This window comes from Amaranthus tricolor, chromosome 4 (genome assembly GCF_026212465.1).
Source record: "Amaranthus tricolor cultivar Red isolate AtriRed21 chromosome 4, ASM2621246v1, whole genome shotgun sequence".
Classification (NCBI taxonomy): domain Eukaryota; kingdom Viridiplantae; phylum Streptophyta; class Magnoliopsida; order Caryophyllales; family Amaranthaceae; genus Amaranthus; species Amaranthus tricolor.
The window spans coordinates 33,126,462-33,146,296 of NC_080050.1; the positions used below are offsets into that span (position 1 = coordinate 33,126,462).

The 19,835-nt window shown below is 47.9% G+C and overlaps 29 non-coding genes across 29 annotated transcripts; all 29 read left to right on the forward strand.

Moving 5' to 3' along the window:
- The first annotated feature begins 342 nt into the window (after positions 1-342).
- On the forward strand, positions 343-461 carry LOC130812187 (5S ribosomal RNA). The gene has a single exon (XR_009041788.1). It is a non-coding gene; the product is annotated as a 5S ribosomal RNA (ribosomal RNA).
- Positions 462-1,021: 560 nt separating this feature from the next.
- On the forward strand, positions 1,022-1,140 carry LOC130812188 (5S ribosomal RNA). Its single transcript, XR_009041789.1, has one exon. It is a non-coding gene; the product is annotated as a 5S ribosomal RNA (ribosomal RNA).
- Positions 1,141-1,700: 560 nt separating this feature from the next.
- Positions 1,701-1,819, forward strand: LOC130812190 (5S ribosomal RNA). The gene has a single exon (XR_009041791.1). It is a non-coding gene; the product is annotated as a 5S ribosomal RNA (ribosomal RNA).
- A 559-nt stretch (positions 1,820-2,378) lies between these two features.
- LOC130812191 (5S ribosomal RNA) lies at positions 2,379-2,497 on the forward strand. The gene has a single exon (XR_009041792.1). It is a non-coding gene; the product is annotated as a 5S ribosomal RNA (ribosomal RNA).
- A 560-nt stretch (positions 2,498-3,057) lies between these two features.
- Positions 3,058-3,176, forward strand: LOC130812192 (5S ribosomal RNA). The gene has a single exon (XR_009041793.1). It is a non-coding gene; the product is annotated as a 5S ribosomal RNA (ribosomal RNA).
- A 561-nt stretch (positions 3,177-3,737) lies between these two features.
- On the forward strand, positions 3,738-3,856 carry LOC130812193 (5S ribosomal RNA). Its single transcript, XR_009041794.1, has one exon. It is a non-coding gene; the product is annotated as a 5S ribosomal RNA (ribosomal RNA).
- Positions 3,857-4,417: 561 nt separating this feature from the next.
- Positions 4,418-4,536, forward strand: LOC130812194 (5S ribosomal RNA). Its single transcript, XR_009041795.1, has one exon. It is a non-coding gene; the product is annotated as a 5S ribosomal RNA (ribosomal RNA).
- A 561-nt stretch (positions 4,537-5,097) lies between these two features.
- LOC130812195 (5S ribosomal RNA) lies at positions 5,098-5,216 on the forward strand. Its single transcript, XR_009041796.1, has one exon. It is a non-coding gene; the product is annotated as a 5S ribosomal RNA (ribosomal RNA).
- A 564-nt stretch (positions 5,217-5,780) lies between these two features.
- LOC130812196 (5S ribosomal RNA) lies at positions 5,781-5,899 on the forward strand. The gene has a single exon (XR_009041797.1). It is a non-coding gene; the product is annotated as a 5S ribosomal RNA (ribosomal RNA).
- Positions 5,900-6,464: 565 nt separating this feature from the next.
- Positions 6,465-6,583, forward strand: LOC130812197 (5S ribosomal RNA). The gene has a single exon (XR_009041798.1). It is a non-coding gene; the product is annotated as a 5S ribosomal RNA (ribosomal RNA).
- Positions 6,584-7,144: 561 nt separating this feature from the next.
- On the forward strand, positions 7,145-7,263 carry LOC130812198 (5S ribosomal RNA). Its single transcript, XR_009041799.1, has one exon. It is a non-coding gene; the product is annotated as a 5S ribosomal RNA (ribosomal RNA).
- Positions 7,264-7,823: 560 nt separating this feature from the next.
- On the forward strand, positions 7,824-7,942 carry LOC130812199 (5S ribosomal RNA). The gene has a single exon (XR_009041800.1). It is a non-coding gene; the product is annotated as a 5S ribosomal RNA (ribosomal RNA).
- Positions 7,943-8,508: 566 nt separating this feature from the next.
- LOC130812201 (5S ribosomal RNA) lies at positions 8,509-8,627 on the forward strand. The gene has a single exon (XR_009041802.1). It is a non-coding gene; the product is annotated as a 5S ribosomal RNA (ribosomal RNA).
- Positions 8,628-9,192: 565 nt separating this feature from the next.
- On the forward strand, positions 9,193-9,311 carry LOC130812202 (5S ribosomal RNA). Its single transcript, XR_009041803.1, has one exon. It is a non-coding gene; the product is annotated as a 5S ribosomal RNA (ribosomal RNA).
- A 562-nt stretch (positions 9,312-9,873) lies between these two features.
- Positions 9,874-9,992, forward strand: LOC130812203 (5S ribosomal RNA). Its single transcript, XR_009041804.1, has one exon. It is a non-coding gene; the product is annotated as a 5S ribosomal RNA (ribosomal RNA).
- Positions 9,993-10,557: 565 nt separating this feature from the next.
- On the forward strand, positions 10,558-10,676 carry LOC130812204 (5S ribosomal RNA). Its single transcript, XR_009041805.1, has one exon. It is a non-coding gene; the product is annotated as a 5S ribosomal RNA (ribosomal RNA).
- A 561-nt stretch (positions 10,677-11,237) lies between these two features.
- Positions 11,238-11,356, forward strand: LOC130812205 (5S ribosomal RNA). Its single transcript, XR_009041806.1, has one exon. It is a non-coding gene; the product is annotated as a 5S ribosomal RNA (ribosomal RNA).
- A 565-nt stretch (positions 11,357-11,921) lies between these two features.
- On the forward strand, positions 11,922-12,040 carry LOC130812206 (5S ribosomal RNA). Its single transcript, XR_009041807.1, has one exon. It is a non-coding gene; the product is annotated as a 5S ribosomal RNA (ribosomal RNA).
- Positions 12,041-12,602: 562 nt separating this feature from the next.
- On the forward strand, positions 12,603-12,721 carry LOC130812207 (5S ribosomal RNA). The gene has a single exon (XR_009041808.1). It is a non-coding gene; the product is annotated as a 5S ribosomal RNA (ribosomal RNA).
- Positions 12,722-13,285: 564 nt separating this feature from the next.
- LOC130812208 (5S ribosomal RNA) lies at positions 13,286-13,404 on the forward strand. The gene has a single exon (XR_009041809.1). It is a non-coding gene; the product is annotated as a 5S ribosomal RNA (ribosomal RNA).
- Positions 13,405-13,966: 562 nt separating this feature from the next.
- LOC130812209 (5S ribosomal RNA) lies at positions 13,967-14,085 on the forward strand. Its single transcript, XR_009041810.1, has one exon. It is a non-coding gene; the product is annotated as a 5S ribosomal RNA (ribosomal RNA).
- Positions 14,086-14,646: 561 nt separating this feature from the next.
- LOC130812210 (5S ribosomal RNA) lies at positions 14,647-14,765 on the forward strand. The gene has a single exon (XR_009041811.1). It is a non-coding gene; the product is annotated as a 5S ribosomal RNA (ribosomal RNA).
- A 565-nt stretch (positions 14,766-15,330) lies between these two features.
- Positions 15,331-15,449, forward strand: LOC130812212 (5S ribosomal RNA). The gene has a single exon (XR_009041813.1). It is a non-coding gene; the product is annotated as a 5S ribosomal RNA (ribosomal RNA).
- Positions 15,450-16,010: 561 nt separating this feature from the next.
- LOC130812214 (5S ribosomal RNA) lies at positions 16,011-16,129 on the forward strand. The gene has a single exon (XR_009041814.1). It is a non-coding gene; the product is annotated as a 5S ribosomal RNA (ribosomal RNA).
- Positions 16,130-16,689: 560 nt separating this feature from the next.
- LOC130812215 (5S ribosomal RNA) lies at positions 16,690-16,808 on the forward strand. The gene has a single exon (XR_009041815.1). It is a non-coding gene; the product is annotated as a 5S ribosomal RNA (ribosomal RNA).
- Positions 16,809-17,369: 561 nt separating this feature from the next.
- LOC130812216 (5S ribosomal RNA) lies at positions 17,370-17,488 on the forward strand. Its single transcript, XR_009041816.1, has one exon. It is a non-coding gene; the product is annotated as a 5S ribosomal RNA (ribosomal RNA).
- Positions 17,489-18,050: 562 nt separating this feature from the next.
- Positions 18,051-18,169, forward strand: LOC130812217 (5S ribosomal RNA). Its single transcript, XR_009041817.1, has one exon. It is a non-coding gene; the product is annotated as a 5S ribosomal RNA (ribosomal RNA).
- Positions 18,170-18,728: 559 nt separating this feature from the next.
- LOC130812218 (5S ribosomal RNA) lies at positions 18,729-18,847 on the forward strand. The gene has a single exon (XR_009041818.1). It is a non-coding gene; the product is annotated as a 5S ribosomal RNA (ribosomal RNA).
- A 561-nt stretch (positions 18,848-19,408) lies between these two features.
- Positions 19,409-19,527, forward strand: LOC130812219 (5S ribosomal RNA). Its single transcript, XR_009041819.1, has one exon. It is a non-coding gene; the product is annotated as a 5S ribosomal RNA (ribosomal RNA).
- The last annotated feature ends 308 nt before the right edge of the window (positions 19,528-19,835 follow it).

Below are 19,835 nucleotides of genomic sequence, written 5' to 3' on the forward strand. Positions count from 1 at the left end.
GAAAGAGGCGTGCATCGGTGCGTTCGCGTAAGCGGAAATTGCACCGGATCCCGTCGGAACTCCCCGCGGAAGCGTGCCCGGCGTGGATGGCCTCTTGATTTCCAAGTGTTGCGCGGATTTCTTAAATATTTCGTCGTTTTTTTGTTGCGAGTTCACCTGGCTTTTACAGCCGGCGGACTCTTTTGTGAATCGGACAATACCGGGAGGGTGAAAAACAGTATTTGGGAAGAAGAAGGCTCGAAATAAGGGGTCTCGGTTGCGAATTTACGAGCTTCGGAATGCTCTGGTTTTTTACTTTTGGGCGGCAACGCGCATGTAATCAAATTGTTACGGTGATTGAACGGGTGCGATCATACCAGCACTAATGCACCGGATCCCATCAGAACTCCGCAGTTAAGCGTGCTTGGGCGAGAGTAGTACTAGGATGGGTGACCTCCTGGGAAGTCCTCGTGTTGCACCCCTTTTTCCGTTCTTTTTTTTTTTTTTAATTTTTTTTTTTTTTTTTTTGTTTCCGCTGCACTTGAGCAAGAGCCATTTCAGTGATTATGGTAATATAATCCTTGGAAGTAATTTTATTTATAAAAATATAACTCGCAACCGGGCCCCGGCCTCGAATTCACGGGCACTCGAAAGGTAGGACCCGTTGAGGCGGGTCGATGCGCATGCGAACGAATTGTTCGAAAGAGGCGTGCATCGGTGCGTTCGCGTAAGCGGAAATTGCACCGGATCCCGTCGGAACTCCCCGCGGAAGCGTGCCCGGCGTGGATGGCCTCTTGATTTCCAAGTGTTGCGCGGATTTCTTAAATATTTCGTCGTTTTTTTGTTGCGAGTTCACCTGGCTTTTACAGCCGGCGGACTCTTTTGTGAATCGGACAATACCGGGAGGGTGAAAAACAGTATTTGGGAAGAAGAAGGCTCGAAATAAGGGGTCTCGGTTGCGAATTTACGAGCTTCGGAATGCTCTGGTTTTTTACTTTTGGGCGGCAACGCGCATGTAATCAAATTGTTACGGTGATTGAACGGGTGCGATCATACCAGCACTAATGCACCGGATCCCATCAGAACTCCGCAGTTAAGCGTGCTTGGGCGAGAGTAGTACTAGGATGGGTGACCTCCTGGGAAGTCCTCGTGTTGCACCCCTTTTTCCGTTCTTTTTTTTTTTTTTAATTTTTTTTTTTTTTTTTTTGTTTCCGCTGCACTTGAGCAAGAGCCATTTCAGTGATTATGGTAATATAATCCTTGGAAGTAATTTTATTTATAAAAATATAACTCGCAACCGGGCCCCGGCCTCGAATTCACGGGCACTCGAAAGGTAGGACCCGTTGAGGCGGGTCGATGCGCATGCGAACGAATTGTTCGAAAGAGGCGTGCATCGGTGCGTTCGCGTAAGCGGAAATTGCACCGGATCCCGTCGGAACTCCCCGCGGAAGCGTGCCCGGCGTGGATGGCCTCTTGATTTCCAAGTGTTGCGCGGATTTCTTAAATATTTCGTCGTTTTTTTGTTGCGAGTTCACCTGGCTTTTACAGCCGGCGGACTCTTTTGTGAATCGGACAATACCGGGAGGGTGAAAAACAGTATTTGGGAAGAAGAAGGCTCGAAATAAGGGGTCTCGGTTGCGAATTTACGAGCTTCGGAATGCTCTGGTTTTTTACTTTTGGGCGGCAACGCGCATGTAATCAAATTGTTACGGTGATTGAACGGGTGCGATCATACCAGCACTAATGCACCGGATCCCATCAGAACTCCGCAGTTAAGCGTGCTTGGGCGAGAGTAGTACTAGGATGGGTGACCTCCTGGGAAGTCCTCGTGTTGCACCCCTTTTTCCGTTCTTTTTTTTTTTTTTAATTTTTTTTTTTTTTTTTTGTTTCCGCTGCACTTGAGCAAGAGCCATTTCAGTGATTATGGTAATATAATCCTTGGAAGTAATTTTATTTATAAAAATATAACTCGCAACCGGGCCCCGGCCTCGAATTCACGGGCACTCGAAAGGTAGGACCCGTTGAGGCGGGTCGATGCGCATGCGAACGAATTGTTCGAAAGAGGCGTGCATCGGTGCGTTCGCGTAAGCGGAAATTGCACCGGATCCCGTCGGAACTCCCCGCGGAAGCGTGCCCGGCGTGGATGGCCTCTTGATTTCCAAGTGTTGCGCGGATTTCTTAAATATTTCGTCGTTTTTTTGTTGCGAGTTCACCTGGCTTTTACAGCCGGCGGACTCTTTTGTGAATCGGACAATACCGGGAGGGTGAAAAACAGTATTTGGGAAGAAGAAGGCTCGAAATAAGGGGTCTCGGTTGCGAATTTACGAGCTTCGGAATGCTCTGGTTTTTTACTTTTGGGCGGCAACGCGCATGTAATCAAATTGTTACGGTGATTGAACGGGTGCGATCATACCAGCACTAATGCACCGGATCCCATCAGAACTCCGCAGTTAAGCGTGCTTGGGCGAGAGTAGTACTAGGATGGGTGACCTCCTGGGAAGTCCTCGTGTTGCACCCCTTTTTCCGTTCTTTTTTTTTTTTTTAATTTTTTTTTTTTTTTTTTTGTTTCCGCTGCACTTGAGCAAGAGCCATTTCAGTGATTATGGTAATATAATCCTTGGAAGTAATTTTATTTATAAAAATATAACTCGCAACCGGGCCCCGGCCTCGAATTCACGGGCACTCGAAAGGTAGGACCCGTTGAGGCGGGTCGATGCGCATGCGAACGAATTGTTCGAAAGAGGCGTGCATCGGTGCGTTCGCGTAAGCGGAAATTGCACCGGATCCCGTCGGAACTCCCCGCGGAAGCGTGCCCGGCGTGGATGGCCTCTTGATTTCCAAGTGTTGCGCGGATTTCTTAAATATTTCGTCGTTTTTTTGTTGCGAGTTCACCTGGCTTTTACAGCCGGCGGACTCTTTTGTGAATCGGACAATACCGGGAGGGTGAAAAACAGTATTTGGGAAGAAGAAGGCTCGAAATAAGGGGTCTCGGTTGCGAATTTACGAGCTTCGGAATGCTCTGGTTTTTTACTTTTGGGCGGCAACGCGCATGTAATCAAATTGTTACGGTGATTGAACGGGTGCGATCATACCAGCACTAATGCACCGGATCCCATCAGAACTCCGCAGTTAAGCGTGCTTGGGCGAGAGTAGTACTAGGATGGGTGACCTCCTGGGAAGTCCTCGTGTTGCACCCCTTTTTCCGTTCTTTTTTTTTTTTTTAATTTTTTTTTTTTTTTTTTTTGTTTCCGCTGCACTTGAGCAAGAGCCATTTCAGTGATTATGGTAATATAATCCTTGGAAGTAATTTTATTTATAAAAATATAACTCGCAACCGGGCCCCGGCCTCGAATTCACGGGCACTCGAAAGGTAGGACCCGTTGAGGCGGGTCGATGCGCATGCGAACGAATTGTTCGAAAGAGGCGTGCATCGGTGCGTTCGCGTAAGCGGAAATTGCACCGGATCCCGTCGGAACTCCCCGCGGAAGCGTGCCCGGCGTGGATGGCCTCTTGATTTCCAAGTGTTGCGCGGATTTCTTAAATATTTCGTCGTTTTTTTGTTGCGAGTTCACCTGGCTTTTACAGCCGGCGGACTCTTTTGTGAATCGGACAATACCGGGAGGGTGAAAAACAGTATTTGGGAAGAAGAAGGCTCGAAATAAGGGGTCTCGGTTGCGAATTTACGAGCTTCGGAATGCTCTGGTTTTTTACTTTTGGGCGGCAACGCGCATGTAATCAAATTGTTACGGTGATTGAACGGGTGCGATCATACCAGCACTAATGCACCGGATCCCATCAGAACTCCGCAGTTAAGCGTGCTTGGGCGAGAGTAGTACTAGGATGGGTGACCTCCTGGGAAGTCCTCGTGTTGCACCCCTTTTTCCGTTCTTTTTTTTTTTTTTAATTTTTTTTTTTTTTTTTTTTGTTTCCGCTGCACTTGAGCAAGAGCCATTTCAGTGATTATGGTAATATAATCCTTGGAAGTAATTTTATTTATAAAAATATAACTCGCAACCGGGCCCCGGCCTCGAATTCACGGGCACTCGAAAGGTAGGACCCGTTGAGGCGGGTCGATGCGCATGCGAACGAATTGTTCGAGAGAGGCGTGCATCGGTGCGTTCGCGTAAGCGGAAATTGCACCGGATCCCGTCGGAACTCCCCGCGGAAGCGTGCCCGGCGTGGATGGCCTCTTGATTTCCAAGTGTTGCGCGGATTTCTTAAATATTTCGTCGTTTTTTTGTTGCGAGTTCACCTGGCTTTTACAGCCGGCGGACTCTTTTGTGAATCGGACAATACCGGGAGGGTGAAAAACAGTATTTGGGAAGAAGAAGGCTCGAAATAAGGGGTCTCGGTTGCGAATTTACGAGCTTCGGAATGCTCTGGTTTTTTACTTTTGGGCGGCAACGCGCATGTAATCAAATTGTTACGGTGATTGAACGGGTGCGATCATACCAGCACTAATGCACCGGATCCCATCAGAACTCCGCAGTTAAGCGTGCTTGGGCGAGAGTAGTACTAGGATGGGTGACCTCCTGGGAAGTCCTCGTGTTGCACCCCTTTTTCCGTTCTTTTTTTTTTTTTTTAATTTTTTTTTTTTTTTTTTTGTTTCCGCTGCACTTGAGCAAGAGCCATTTCAGTGATTATGGTAATATAATCCTTGGAAGTAATTTTATTTATAAAAATATAACTCGCAACCGGGCCCCGGCCTCGAATTCACGGGCACTCGAAAGGTAGGACCCGTTGAGGCGGGTCGATGCACATGCGAACGAATTGTTCGAAAGAGGCGTGCATCGGTGCGTTCGCGTAAGCGGAAATTGCACCGGATCCCGTCGGAACTCCCCGCGGAAGCGTGCCCGGCGTGGATGGCCTCTTGATTTCCAAGTGTTGCGCGGATTTCTTAAATATTTCGTCGTTTTTTTGTTGCGAGTTCACCTGGCTTTTACAGCCGGCGGACTCTTTTGTGAATCGGACAATACCGGGAGGGTGAAAAACAGTATTTGGGAAGAAGAAGGCTCGAAATAAGGGGTCTCGGTTGCGAATTTACGAGCTTCGGAATGCTCTGGTTTTTTACTTTTGGGCGGCAACGCGCATGTAATCAAATTGTTACGGTGATTGAACGGGTGCGATCATACCAGCACTAATGCACCGGATCCCATCAGAACTCCGCAGTTAAGCGTGCTTGGGCGAGAGTAGTACTAGGATGGGTGACCTCCTGGGAAGTCCTCGTGTTGCACCCCTTTTTCCGTTCTTTTTTTTTTTTTAATTTTTTTTTTTTTTTTTTTTGTTTCCGCTGCACTTGAGCAAGAGCCATTTCAGTGATTATGGTAATATAATCCTTGGAAGTAATTTTATTTATAAAAATATAACTCGCAACCGGGCCCCGGCCTCGAATTCACGGGCACTCGAAAGGTAGGACCCGTTGAGGCGGGTCGATGCGCATGCGAACGAATTGTTCGAAAGAGGCGTGCATCGGTGCGTTCGTTCGCGTAAGCGGAAATTGCACCGGATCCCGTCGGAACTCCCCGCGGAAGCGTGCCCGGCGTGGATGGCCTCTTGATTTCCAAGTGTTGCGCGGATTTCTTAAATATTTCGTCGTTTTTTTGTTGCGAGTTCACCTGGCTTTTACAGCCGGCGGACTCTTTTGTGAATCGGACAATACCGGGAGGGTGAAAAACAGTATTTGGGAAGAAGAAGGCTCGAAATAAGGGGTCTCGGTTGCGAATTTACGAGCTTCGGAATGCTCTGGTTTTTTACTTTTGGGCGGCAACGCGCATGTAATCAAATTGTTACGGTGATTGAACGGGTGCGATCATACCAGCACTAATGCACCGGATCCCATCAGAACTCCGCAGTTAAGCGTGCTTGGGCGAGAGTAGTACTAGGATGGGTGACCTCCTGGGAAGTCCTCGTGTTGCACCCCTTTTTCCGTTCTTTTTTTTTTTTTTAATTTTTTTTTTTTTTTTTTTTGTTTCCGCTGCACTTGAGCAAGAGCCATTTCAGTGATTATGGTAATATAATCCTTGGAAGTAATTTTATTTATAAAAATATAACTCGCAACCGGGCCCCGGCCTCGAATTCACGGGCACTCGAAAGGTAGGACCCGTTGAGGCGGGTCGATGCGCATGCGAACGAATTGTTCGAAAGAGGCGTGCATCGGTGCGTTCGTTCGCGTAAGCGGAAATTGCACCGGATCCCGTCGGAACTCCCCGCGGAAGCGTGCCCGGCGTGGATGGCCTCTTGATTTCCAAGTGTTGCGCGGATTTCTTAAATATTTCGTCGTTTTTTTGTTGCGAGTTCACCTGGCTTTTACAGCCGGCGGACTCTTTTGTGAATCGGACAATACCGGGAGGGTGAAAAACAGTATTTGGGAAGAAGAAGGCTCGAAATAAGGGGTCTCGGTTGCGAATTTACGAGCTTCGGAATGCTCTGGTTTTTTACTTTTGGGCGGCAACGCGCATGTAATCAAATTGTTACGGTGATTGAACGGGTGCGATCATACCAGCACTAATGCACCGGATCCCATCAGAACTCCGCAGTTAAGCGTGCTTGGGCGAGAGTAGTACTAGGATGGGTGACCTCCTGGGAAGTCCTCGTGTTGCACCCCTTTTTCCGTTCTTTTTTTTTTTTTTAATTTTTTTTTTTTTTTTTTTTGTTTCCGCTGCACTTGAGCAAGAGCCATTTCAGTGATTATGGTAATATAATCCTTGGAAGTAATTTTATTTATAAAAATATAACTCGCAACCGGGCCCCGGCCTCGAATTCACGGGCACTCGAAAGGTAGGACCCGTTGAGGCGGGTCGATGCGCATGCGAACGAATTGTTCGAAAGAGGCGTGCATCGGTGCGTTCGCGTAAGCGGAAATTGCACCGGATCCCGTCGGAACTCCCCGCGGAAGCGTGCCCGGCGTGGATGGCCTCTTGATTTCCAAGTGTTGCGCGGATTTCTTAAATATTTCGTCGTTTTTTTGTTGCGAGTTCACCTGGCTTTTACAGCCGGCGGACTCTTTTGTGAATCGGACAATACCGGGAGGGTGAAAAACAGTATTTGGGAAGAAGAAGGCTCGAAATAAGGGGTCTCGGTTGCGAATTTACGAGCTTCGGAATGCTCTGGTTTTTTACTTTTGGGCGGCAACGCGCATGTAATCAAATTGTTACGGTGATTGAACGGGTGCGATCATACCAGCACTAATGCACCGGATCCCATCAGAACTCCGCAGTTAAGCGTGCTTGGGCGAGAGTAGTACTAGGATGGGTGACCTCCTGGGAAGTCCTCGTGTTGCACCCCTTTTTCCGTTCTTTTTTTTTTTTTTAATTTTTTTTTTTTTTTTTTTGTTTCCGCTGCACTTGAGCAAGAGCCATTTCAGTGATTATGGTAATATAATCCTTGGAAGTAATTTTATTTATAAAAATATAACTCGCAACCGGGCCCCGGCCTCGAATTCACGGGCACTCGAAAGGTAGGACCCGTTGAGGCGGGTCGATGCGCATGCGAACGAATTGTTCGAAAGAGGCGTGCATCGGTGCGTTCGCGTAAGCGGAAATTGCACCGGATCCCGTCGGAACTCCCCGCGGAAGCGTGCCCGGCGTGGATGGCCTCTTGATTTCCAAGTGTTGCGCGGATTTCTTAAATATTTCGTCGTTTTTTTGTTGCGAGTTCACCTGGCTTTTACAGCCGGCGGACTCTTTTGTGAATCGGACAATACCGGGAGGGTGAAAAACAGTATTTGGGAAGAAGAAGGCTCGAAATAAGGGGTCTCGGTTGCGAATTTACGAGCTTCGGAATGCTCTGGTTTTTTACTTTTGGGCGGCAACGCGCATGTAATCAAATTGTTACGGTGATTGAACGGGTGCGATCATACCAGCACTAATGCACCGGATCCCATCAGAACTCCGCAGTTAAGCGTGCTTGGGCGAGAGTAGTACTAGGATGGGTGACCTCCTGGGAAGTCCTCGTGTTGCACCCCTTTTTCCGTTCTTTTTTTTTTTTTTTAATTTTTTTTTTTTTTTTTTTTGTTTCCGCTGCACTTGAGCAAGAGCCATTTCAGTGATTATGGTAATATAATCCTTGGAAGTAATTTTATTTATAAAAATATAACTCGCAACCGGGCCCCGGCCTCGAATTCACGGGCACTCGAAAGGTAGGACCCGTTGAGGCGGGTCGATGCGCATGCGAACGAATTGTTCGAAAGAGGCGTGCATCGGTGCGTTCGTTCGCGTAAGCGGAAATTGCACCGGATCCCGTCGGAACTCCCCGCGGAAGCGTGCCCGGCGTGGATGGCCTCTTGATTTCCAAGTGTTGCGCGGATTTCTTAAATATTTCGTCGTTTTTTTGTTGCGAGTTCACCTGGCTTTTACAGCCGGCGGACTCTTTTGTGAATCGGACAATACCGGGAGGGTGAAAAACAGTATTTGGGAAGAAGAAGGCTCGAAATAAGGGGTCTCGGTTGCGAATTTACGAGCTTCGGAATGCTCTGGTTTTTTACTTTTGGGCGGCAACGCGCATGTAATCAAATTGTTACGGTGATTGAACGGGTGCGATCATACCAGCACTAATGCACCGGATCCCATCAGAACTCCGCAGTTAAGCGTGCTTGGGCGAGAGTAGTACTAGGATGGGTGACCTCCTGGGAAGTCCTCGTGTTGCACCCCTTTTTCCGTTCTTTTTTTTTTTTTTAATTTTTTTTTTTTTTTTTTTTGTTTCCGCTGCACTTGAGCAAGAGCCATTTCAGTGATTATGGTAATATAATCCTTGGAAGTAATTTTATTTATAAAAATATAACTCGCAACCGGGCCCCGGCCTCGAATTCACGGGCACTCGAAAGGTAGGACCCGTTGAGGCGGGTCGATGCGCATGCGAACGAATTGTTCGAAAGAGGCGTGCATCGGTGCGTTCGTTCGCGTAAGCGGAAATTGCACCGGATCCCGTCGGAACTCCCCGCGGAAGCGTGCCCGGCGTGGATGGCCTCTTGATTTCCAAGTGTTGCGCGGATTTCTTAAATATTTCGTCGTTTTTTTGTTGCGAGTTCACCTGGCTTTTACAGCCGGCGGACTCTTTTGTGAATCGGACAATACCGGGAGGGTGAAAAACAGTATTTGGGAAGAAGAAGGCTCGAAATAAGGGGTCTCGGTTGCGAATTTACGAGCTTCGGAATGCTCTGGTTTTTTACTTTTGGGCGGCAACGCGCATGTAATCAAATTGTTACGGTGATTGAACGGGTGCGATCATACCAGCACTAATGCACCGGATCCCATCAGAACTCCGCAGTTAAGCGTGCTTGGGCGAGAGTAGTACTAGGATGGGTGACCTCCTGGGAAGTCCTCGTGTTGCACCCCTTTTTCCGTTCTTTTTTTTTTTTTTTAATTTTTTTTTTTTTTTTTTTTGTTTCCGCTGCACTTGAGCAAGAGCCATTTCAGTGATTATGGTAATATAATCCTTGGAAGTAATTTTATTTATAAAAATATAACTCGCAACCGGGCCCCGGCCTCGAATTCACGGGCACTCGAAAGGTAGGACCCGTTGAGGCGGGTCGATGCGCATGCGAACGAATTGTTCGAAAGAGGCGTGCATCGGTGCGTTCGCGTAAGCGGAAATTGCACCGGATCCCGTCGGAACTCCCCGCGGAAGCGTGCCCGGCGTGGATGGCCTCTTGATTTCCAAGTGTTGCGCGGATTTCTTAAATATTTCGTCGTTTTTTTGTTGCGAGTTCACCTGGCTTTTACAGCCGGCGGACTCTTTTGTGAATCGGACAATACCGGGAGGGTGAAAAACAGTATTTGGGAAGAAGAAGGCTCGAAATAAGGGGTCTCGGTTGCGAATTTACGAGCTTCGGAATGCTCTGGTTTTTTACTTTTGGGCGGCAACGCGCATGTAATCAAATTGTTACGGTGATTGAACGGGTGCGATCATACCAGCACTAATGCACCGGATCCCATCAGAACTCCGCAGTTAAGCGTGCTTGGGCGAGAGTAGTACTAGGATGGGTGACCTCCTGGGAAGTCCTCGTGTTGCACCCCTTTTTCCGTTCTTTTTTTTTTTTTTTAATTTTTTTTTTTTTTTTTTTGTTTCCGCTGCACTTGAGCAAGAGCCATTTCAGTGATTATGGTACTATAATCCTTGGAAGTAATTTTATTTATAAAAATATAACTCGCAACCGGGCCCCGGCCTCGAATTCACGGGCACTCGAAAGGTAGGACCCGTTGAGGCGGGTCGATGCGCATGCGAACGAATTGTTCGAAAGAGGCGTGCATCGGTGCGTTCGCTCGCGTAAGCGGAAATTGCACCGGATCCCGTCGGAACTCCCCGCGGAAGCGTGCCCGGCGTGGATGGCCTCTTGATTTCCAAGTGTTGCGCGGATTTCTTAAATATTTCGTCGTTTTTTTGTTGCGAGTTCACCTGGCTTTTACAGCCGGCGGACTCTTTTGTGAATCGGACAATACCGGGAGGGTGAAAAACAGTATTTGGGAAGAAGAAGGCTCGAAATAAGGGGTCTCGGTTGCGAATTTACGAGCTTCGGAATGCTCTGGTTTTTTACTTTTGGGCGGCAACGCGCATGTAATCAAATTGTTACGGTGATTGAACGGGTGCGATCATACCAGCACTAATGCACCGGATCCCATCAGAACTCCGCAGTTAAGCGTGCTTGGGCGAGAGTAGTACTAGGATGGGTGACCTCCTGGGAAGTCCTCGTGTTGCACCCCTTTTTCCGTTCTTTTTTTTTTTTTTTAATTTTTTTTTTTTTTTTTTTGTTTCCGCTGCACTTGAGCAAGAGCCATTTCAGTGATTATGGTAATATAATCCTTGGAAGTAATTTTATTTATAAAAATATAACTCGCAACCGGGCCCCGGCCTCGAATTCACGGGCACTCGAAAGGTAGGACCCGTTGAGGCGGGTCGATGCGCATGCGAACGAATTGTTCGAAAGAGGCGTGCATCGGTGCGTTCGCGTAAGCGGAAATTGCACCGGATCCCGTCGGAACTCCCCGCGGAAGCGTGCCCGGCGTGGATGGCCTCTTGATTTCCAAGTGTTGCGCGGATTTCTTAAATATTTCGTCGTTTTTTTGTTGCGAGTTCACCTGGCTTTTACAGCCGGCGGACTCTTTTGTGAATCGGACAATACCGGGAGGGTGAAAAACAGTATTTGGGAAGAAGAAGGCTCGAAATAAGGGGTCTCGGTTGCGAATTTACGAGCTTCGGAATGCTCTGGTTTTTTACTTTTGGGCGGCAACGCGCATGTAATCAAATTGTTACGGTGATTGAACGGGTGCGATCATACCAGCACTAATGCACCGGATCCCATCAGAACTCCGCAGTTAAGCGTGCTTGGGCGAGAGTAGTACTAGGATGGGTGACCTCCTGGGAAGTCCTCGTGTTGCACCCCTTTTTCCGTTCTTTTTTTTTTTTTTAATTTTTTTTTTTTTTTTTTTTGTTTCCGCTGCACTTGAGCAAGAGCCATTTCAGTGATTATGGTAATATAATCCTTGGAAGTAATTTTATTTATAAAAATATAACTCGCAACCGGGCCCCGGCCTCGAATTCACGGGCACTCGAAAGGTAGGACCCGTTGAGGCGGGTCGATGCGCATGCGAACGAATTGTTCGAAAGAGGCGTGCATCGGTGCGTTCGTTCGCGTAAGCGGAAATTGCACCGGATCCCGTCGGAACTCCCCGCGGAAGCGTGCCCGGCGTGGATGGCCTCTTGATTTCCAAGTGTTGCGCGGATTTCTTAAATATTTCGTCGTTTTTTTGTTGCGAGTTCACCTGGCTTTTACAGCCGGCGGACTCTTTTGTGAATCGGACAATACCGGGAGGGTGAAAAACAGTATTTGGGAAGAAGAAGGCTCGAAATAAGGGGTCTCGGTTGCGAATTTACGAGCTTCGGAATGCTCTGGTTTTTTACTTTTGGGCGGCAACGCGCATGTAATCAAATTGTTACGGTGATTGAACGGGTGCGATCATACCAGCACTAATGCACCGGATCCCATCAGAACTCCGCAGTTAAGCGTGCTTGGGCGAGAGTAGTACTAGGATGGGTGACCTCCTGGGAAGTCCTCGTGTTGCACCCCTTTTTCCGTTCTTTTTTTTTTTTTTAATTTTTTTTTTTTTTTTTTTTTGTTTCCGCTGCACTTGAGCAAGAGCCATTTCAGTGATTATGGTAATATAATCCTTGGAAGTAATTTTATTTATAAAAATATAACTCGCAACCGGGCCCCGGCCTCGAATTCACGGGCACTCGAAAGGTAGGACCCGTTGAGGCGGGTCGATGCGCATGCGAACGAATTGTTCGAAAGAGGCGTGCATCGGTGCGTTCGCGTAAGCGGAAATTGCACCGGATCCCGTCGGAACTCCCCGCGGAAGCGTGCCCGGCGTGGATGGCCTCTTGATTTCCAAGTGTTGCGCGGATTTCTTAAATATTTCGTCGTTTTTTTGTTGCGAGTTCACCTGGCTTTTACAGCCGGCGGACTCTTTTGTGAATCGGACAATACCGGGAGGGTGAAAAACAGTATTTGGGAAGAAGAAGGCTCGAAATAAGGGGTCTCGGTTGCGAATTTACGAGCTTCGGAATGCTCTGGTTTTTTACTTTTGGGCGGCAACGCGCATGTAATCAAATTGTTACGGTGATTGAACGGGTGCGATCATACCAGCACTAATGCACCGGATCCCATCAGAACTCCGCAGTTAAGCGTGCTTGGGCGAGAGTAGTACTAGGATGGGTGACCTCCTGGGAAGTCCTCGTGTTGCACCCCTTTTTCCGTTCTTTTTTTTTTTTTTAATTTTTTTTTTTTTTTTTTTGTTTCCGCTGCACTTGAGCAAGAGCCATTTCAGTGATTATGGTAATATAATCCTTGGAAGTAATTTTATTTATAAAAATATAACTCGCAACCGGGCCCCGGCCTCGAATTCACGGGCACTCGAAAGGTAGGACCCGTTGAGGCGGGTCGATGCGCATGCGAACGAATTGTTCGAAAGAGGCGTGCATCGGTGCGTTCGTTCGCGTAAGCGGAAATTGCACCGGATCCCGTCGGAACTCCCCGCGGAAGCGTGCCCGGCGTGGATGGCCTCTTGATTTCCAAGTGTTGCGCGGATTTCTTAAATATTTCGTCGTTTTTTTGTTGCGAGTTCACCTGGCTTTTACAGCCGGCGGACTCTTTTGTGAATCGGACAATACCGGGAGGGTGAAAAACAGTATTTGGGAAGAAGAAGGCTCGAAATAAGGGGTCTCGGTTGCGAATTTACGAGCTTCGGAATGCTCTGGTTTTTTACTTTTGGGCGGCAACGCGCATGTAATCAAATTGTTACGGTGATTGAACGGGTGCGATCATACCAGCACTAATGCACCGGATCCCATCAGAACTCCGCAGTTAAGCGTGCTTGGGCGAGAGTAGTACTAGGATGGGTGACCTCCTGGGAAGTCCTCGTGTTGCACCCCTTTTTCCGTTCTTTTTTTTTTTTTTAATTTTTTTTTTTTTTTTTTTTTGTTTCCGCTGCACTTGAGCAAGAGCCATTTCAGTGATTATGGTAATATAATCCTTGGAAGTAATTTTATTTATAAAAATATAACTCGCAACCGGGCCCCGGCCTCGAATTCACGGGCACTCGAAAGGTAGGACCCGTTGAGGCGGGTCGATGCGCATGCGAACGAATTGTTCGAAAGAGGCGTGCATCGGTGCGTTCGCGTAAGCGGAAATTGCACCGGATCCCGTCGGAACTCCCCGCGGAAGCGTGCCCGGCGTGGATGGCCTCTTGATTTCCAAGTGTTGCGCGGATTTCTTAAATATTTCGTCGTTTTTTTGTTGCGAGTTCACCTGGCTTTTACAGCCGGCGGACTCTTTTGTGAATCGGACAATACCGGGAGGGTGAAAAACAGTATTTGGGAAGAAGAAGGCTCGAAATAAGGGGTCTCGGTTGCGAATTTACGAGCTTCGGAATGCTCTGGTTTTTTACTTTTGGGCGGCAACGCGCATGTAATCAAATTGTTACGGTGATTGAACGGGTGCGATCATACCAGCACTAATGCACCGGATCCCATCAGAACTCCGCAGTTAAGCGTGCTTGGGCGAGAGTAGTACTAGGATGGGTGACCTCCTGGGAAGTCCTCGTGTTGCACCCCTTTTTCCGTTCTTTTTTTTTTTTTTTAATTTTTTTTTTTTTTTTTTTGTTTCCGCTGCACTTGAGCAAGAGCCATTTCAGTGATTATGGTACTATAATCCTTGGAAGTAATTTTATTTATAAAAATATAACTCGCAACCGGGCCCCGGCCTCGAATTCACGGGCACTCGAAAGGTAGGACCCGTTGAGGCGGGTCGATGCGCATGCGAACGAATTGTTCGAAAGAGGCGTGCATCGGTGCGTTCGCGTAAGCGGAAATTGCACCGGATCCCGTCGGAACTCCCCGCGGAAGCGTGCCCGGCGTGGATGGCCTCTTGATTTCCAAGTGTTGCGCGGATTTCTTAAATATTTCGTCGTTTTTTTGTTGCGAGTTCACCTGGCTTTTACAGCCGGCGGACTCTTTTGTGAATCGGACAATACCGGGAGGGTGAAAAACAGTATTTGGGAAGAAGAAGGCTCGAAATAAGGGGTCTCGGTTGCGAATTTACGAGCTTCGGAATGCTCTGGTTTTTTACTTTTGGGCGGCAACGCGCATGTAATCAAATTGTTACGGTGATTGAACGGGTGCGATCATACCAGCACTAATGCACCGGATCCCATCAGAACTCCGCAGTTAAGCGTGCTTGGGCGAGAGTAGTACTAGGATGGGTGACCTCCTGGGAAGTCCTCGTGTTGCACCCCTTTTTCCGTTCTTTTTTTTTTTTTTAATTTTTTTTTTTTTTTTTTTTGTTTCCGCTGCACTTGAGCAAGAGCCATTTCAGTGATTATGGTAATATAATCCTTGGAAGTAATTTTATTTATAAAAATATAACTCGCAACCGGGCCCCGGCCTCGAATTCACGGGCACTCGAAAGGTAGGACCCGTTGAGGCGGGTCGATGCGCATGCGAACGAATTGTTCGAAAGAGGCGTGCATCGGTGCGTTCGTTCGCGTAAGCGGAAATTGCACCGGATCCCGTCGGAACTCCCCGCGGAAGCGTGCCCGGCGTGGATGGCCTCTTGATTTCCAAGTGTTGCGCGGATTTCTTAAATATTTCGTCGTTTTTTTGTTGCGAGTTCACCTGGCTTTTACAGCCGGCGGACTCTTTTGTGAATCGGACAATACCGGGAGGGTGAAAAACAGTATTTGGGAAGAAGAAGGCTCGAAATAAGGGGTCTCGGTTGCGAATTTACGAGCTTCGGAATGCTCTGGTTTTTTACTTTTGGGCGGCAACGCGCATGTAATCAAATTGTTACGGTGATTGAACGGGTGCGATCATACCAGCACTAATGCACCGGATCCCATCAGAACTCCGCAGTTAAGCGTGCTTGGGCGAGAGTAGTACTAGGATGGGTGACCTCCTGGGAAGTCCTCGTGTTGCACCCCTTTTTCCGTTCTTTTTTTTTTTTTTAATTTTTTTTTTTTTTTTTTTTGTTTCCGCTGCACTTGAGCAAGAGCCATTTCAGTGATTATGGTAATATAATCCTTGGAAGTAATTTTATTTATAAAAATATAACTCGCAACCGGGCCCCGGCCTCGAATTCACGGGCACTCGAAAGGTAGGACCCGTTGAGGCGGGTCGATGCGCATGCGAACGAATTGTTCGAAAGAGGCGTGCATCGGTGCGTTCGCGTAAGCGGAAATTGCACCGGATCCCGTCGGAACTCCCCGCGGAAGCGTGCCCGGCGTGGATGGCCTCTTGATTTCCAAGTGTTGCGCGGATTTCTTAAATATTTCGTCGTTTTTTTGTTGCGAGTTCACCTGGCTTTTACAGCCGGCGGACTCTTTTGTGAATCGGACAATACCGGGAGGGTGAAAAACAGTATTTGGGAAGAAGAAGGCTCGAAATAAGGGGTCTCGGTTGCGAATTTACGAGCTTCGGAATGCTCTGGTTTTTTACTTTTGGGCGGCAACGCGCATGTAATCAAATTGTTACGGTGATTGAACGGGTGCGATCATACCAGCACTAATGCACCGGATCCCATCAGAACTCCGCAGTTAAGCGTGCTTGGGCGAGAGTAGTACTAGGATGGGTGACCTCCTGGGAAGTCCTCGTGTTGCACCCCTTTTTCCGTTCTTTTTTTTTTTTTTTAATTTTTTTTTTTTTTTTTTGTTTCCGCTGCACTTGAGCAAGAGCCATTTCAGTGATTATGGTACTATAATCCTTGGAAGTAATTTTATTTATAAAAATATAACTCGCAACCGGGCCCCGGCCTCGAATTCACGGGCACTCGAAAGGTAGGACCCGTTGAGGCGGGTCGATGCGCATGCGAACGAATTGTTCGAAAGAGGCGTGCATCGGTGCGTTCGCGTAAGCGGAAATTGCACCGGATCCCGTCGGAACTCCCCGCGGAAGCGTGCCCGGCGTGGATGGCCTCTTGATTTCCAAGTGTTGCGCGGATTTCTTAAATATTTCGTCGTTTTTTTGTTGCGAGTTCACCTGGCTTTTACAGCCGGCGGACTCTTTTGTGAATCGGACAATACCGGGAGGGTGAAAAACAGTATTTGGGAAGAAGAAGGCTCGAAATAAGGGGTCTCGGTTGCGAATTTACGAGCTTCGGAATGCTCTGGTTTTTTACTTTTGGGCGGCAACGCGCATGTAATCAAATTGTTACGGTGATTGAACGGGTGCGATCATACCAGCACTAATGCACCGGATCCCATCAGAACTCCGCAGTTAAGCGTGCTTGGGCGAGAGTAGTACTAGGATGGGTGACCTCCTGGGAAGTCCTCGTGTTGCACCCCTTTTTCCGTTCTTTTTTTTTTTTTTTAATTTTTTTTTTTTTTTTTTTGTTTCCGCTGCACTTGAGCAAGAGCCATTTCAGTGATTATGGTAATATAATCCTTGGAAGTAATTTTATTTATAAAAATATAACTCGCAACCGGGCCCCGGCCTCGAATTCACGGGCACTCGAAAGGTAGGACCCGTTGAGGCGGGTCGATGCGCATGCGAACGAATTGTTCGAAAGAGGCGTGCATCGGTGCGTTCGCGTAAGCGGAAATTGCACCGGATCCCGTCGGAACTCCCCGCGGAAGCGTGCCCGGCGTGGATGGCCTCTTGATTTCCAAGTGTTGCGCGGATTTCTTAAATATTTCGTCGTTTTTTTGTTGCGAGTTCACCTGGCTTTTACAGCCGGCGGACTCTTTTGTGAATCGGACAATACCGGGAGGGTGAAAAACAGTATTTGGGAAGAAGAAGGCTCGAAATAAGGGGTCTCGGTTGCGAATTTACGAGCTTCGGAATGCTCTGGTTTTTTACTTTTGGGCGGCAACGCGCATGTAATCAAATTGTTACGGTGATTGAACGGGTGCGATCATACCAGCACTAATGCACCGGATCCCATCAGAACTCCGCAGTTAAGCGTGCTTGGGCGAGAGTAGTACTAGGATGGGTGACCTCCTGGGAAGTCCTCGTGTTGCACCCCTTTTTCCGTTCTTTTTTTTTTTTTTTAATTTTTTTTTTTTTTTTTTTTGTTTCCGCTGCACTTGAGCAAGAGCCATTTCAGTGATTATGGTAATATAATCCTTGGAAGTAATTTTATTTATAAAAATATAACTCGCAACCGGGCCCCGGCCTCGAATTCACGGGCACTCGAAAGGTAGGACCCGTTGAGGCGGGTCGATGCGCATGCGAACGAATTGTTCGAAAGAGGCGTGCATCGGTGCGTTCGCGTAAGCGGAAATTGCACCGGATCCCGTCGGAACTCCCCGCGGAAGCGTGCCCGGCGTGGATGGCCTCTTGATTTCCAAGTGTTGCGCGGATTTCTTAAATATTTCGTCGTTTTTTTGTTGCGAGTTCACCTGGCTTTTACAGCCGGCGGACTCTTTTGTGAATCGGACAATACCGGGAGGGTGAAAAACAGTATTTGGGAAGAAGAAGGCTCGAAATAAGGGGTCTCGGTTGCGAATTTACGAGCTTCGGAATGCTCTGGTTTTTTACTTTTGGGCGGCAACGCGCATGTAATCAAATTGTTACGGTGATTGAACGGGTGCGATCATACCAGCACTAATGCACCGGATCCCATCAGAACTCCGCAGTTAAGCGTGCTTGGGCGAGAGTAGTACTAGGATGGGTGACCTCCTGGGAAGTCCTCGTGTTGCACCCCTTTTTCCGTTCTTTTTTTTTTTTTTTAATTTTTTTTTTTTTTTTTGTTTCCGCTGCACTTGAGCAAGAGCCATTTCAGTGATTATGGTAATATAATCCTTGGAAGTAATTTTATTTATAAAAATATAACTCGCAACCGGGCCCCGGCCTCGAATTCACGGGCACTCGAAAGGTAGGACCCGTTGAGGCGGGTCGATGCGCATGCGAACGAATTGTTCGAAAGAGGCGTGCATCGGTGCGTTCGCGTAAGCGGAAATTGCACCGGATCCCGTCGGAACTCCCCGCGGAAGCGTGCCCGGCGTGGATGGCCTCTTGATTTCCAAGTGTTGCGCGGATTTCTTAAATATTTCGTCGTTTTTTTGTTGCGAGTTCACCTGGCTTTTACAGCCGGCGGACTCTTTTGTGAATCGGACAATACCGGGAGGGTGAAAAACAGTATTTGGGAAGAAGAAGGCTCGAAATAAGGGGTCTCGGTTGCGAATTTACGAGCTTCGGAATGCTCTGGTTTTTTACTTTTGGGCGGCAACGCGCATGTAATCAAATTGTTACGGTGATTGAACGGGTGCGATCATACCAGCACTAATGCACCGGATCCCATCAGAACTCCGCAGTTAAGCGTGCTTGGGCGAGAGTAGTACTAGGATGGGTGACCTCCTGGGAAGTCCTCGTGTTGCACCCCTTTTTCCGTTCTTTTTTTTTTTTTTAATTTTTTTTTTTTTTTTTTTTGTTTCCGCTGCACTTGAGCAAGAGCCATTTCAGTGATTATGGTAATATAATCCTTGGAAGTAATTTTATTTATAAAAATATAACTCGCAACCGGGCCCCGGCCTCGAATTCACGGGCACTCGAAAGGTAGGACCCGTTGAGGCGGGTCGATGCGCATGCGAACGAATTGTTCGAAAGAGGCGTGCATCGGTGCGTTCGCGTAAGCGGAAATTGCACCGGATCCCGTCGGAACTCCCCGCGGAAGCGTGCCCGGCGTGGATGGCCTCTTGATTTCCAAGTGTTGCGCGGATTTCTTAAATATTTCGTCGTTTTTTTGTTGCGAGTTCACCTGGCTTTTACAGCCGGCGGACTCTTTTGTGAATCGGACAATACCGGGAGGGTGAAAAACAGTATTTGGGAAGAAGAAGGCTCGAAATAAGGGGTCTCGGTTGCGAATTTACGAGCTTCGGAATGCTCTGGTTTTTTACTTTTGGGCGGCAACGCGCATGTAATCAAATTGTTACGGTGATTGAACGGGTGCGATCATACCAGCACTAATGCACCGGATCCCATCAGAACTCCGCAGTTAAGCGTGCTTGGGCGAGAGTAGTACTAGGATGGGTGACCTCCTGGGAAGTCCTCGTGTTGCACCCCTTTTTCCGTTCTTTTTTTTTTTTTTTAATTTTTTTTTTTTTTTTTTGTTTCCGCTGCACTTGAGCAAGAGCCATTTCAGTGATTATGGTACTATAATCCTTGGAAGTAATTTTATTTATAAAAATATAACTCGCAACCGGGCCCCGGCCTCGAATTCACGGGCACTCGAAAGGTAGGACCCGTTGAGGCGGGTCGATGCGCATGCGAACGAATTGTTCGAAAGAGGCGTGCATCGGTGCGTTCGCGTAAGCGGAAATTGCACCGGATCCCGTCGGAACTCCCCGCGGAAGCGTGCCCGGCGTGGATGG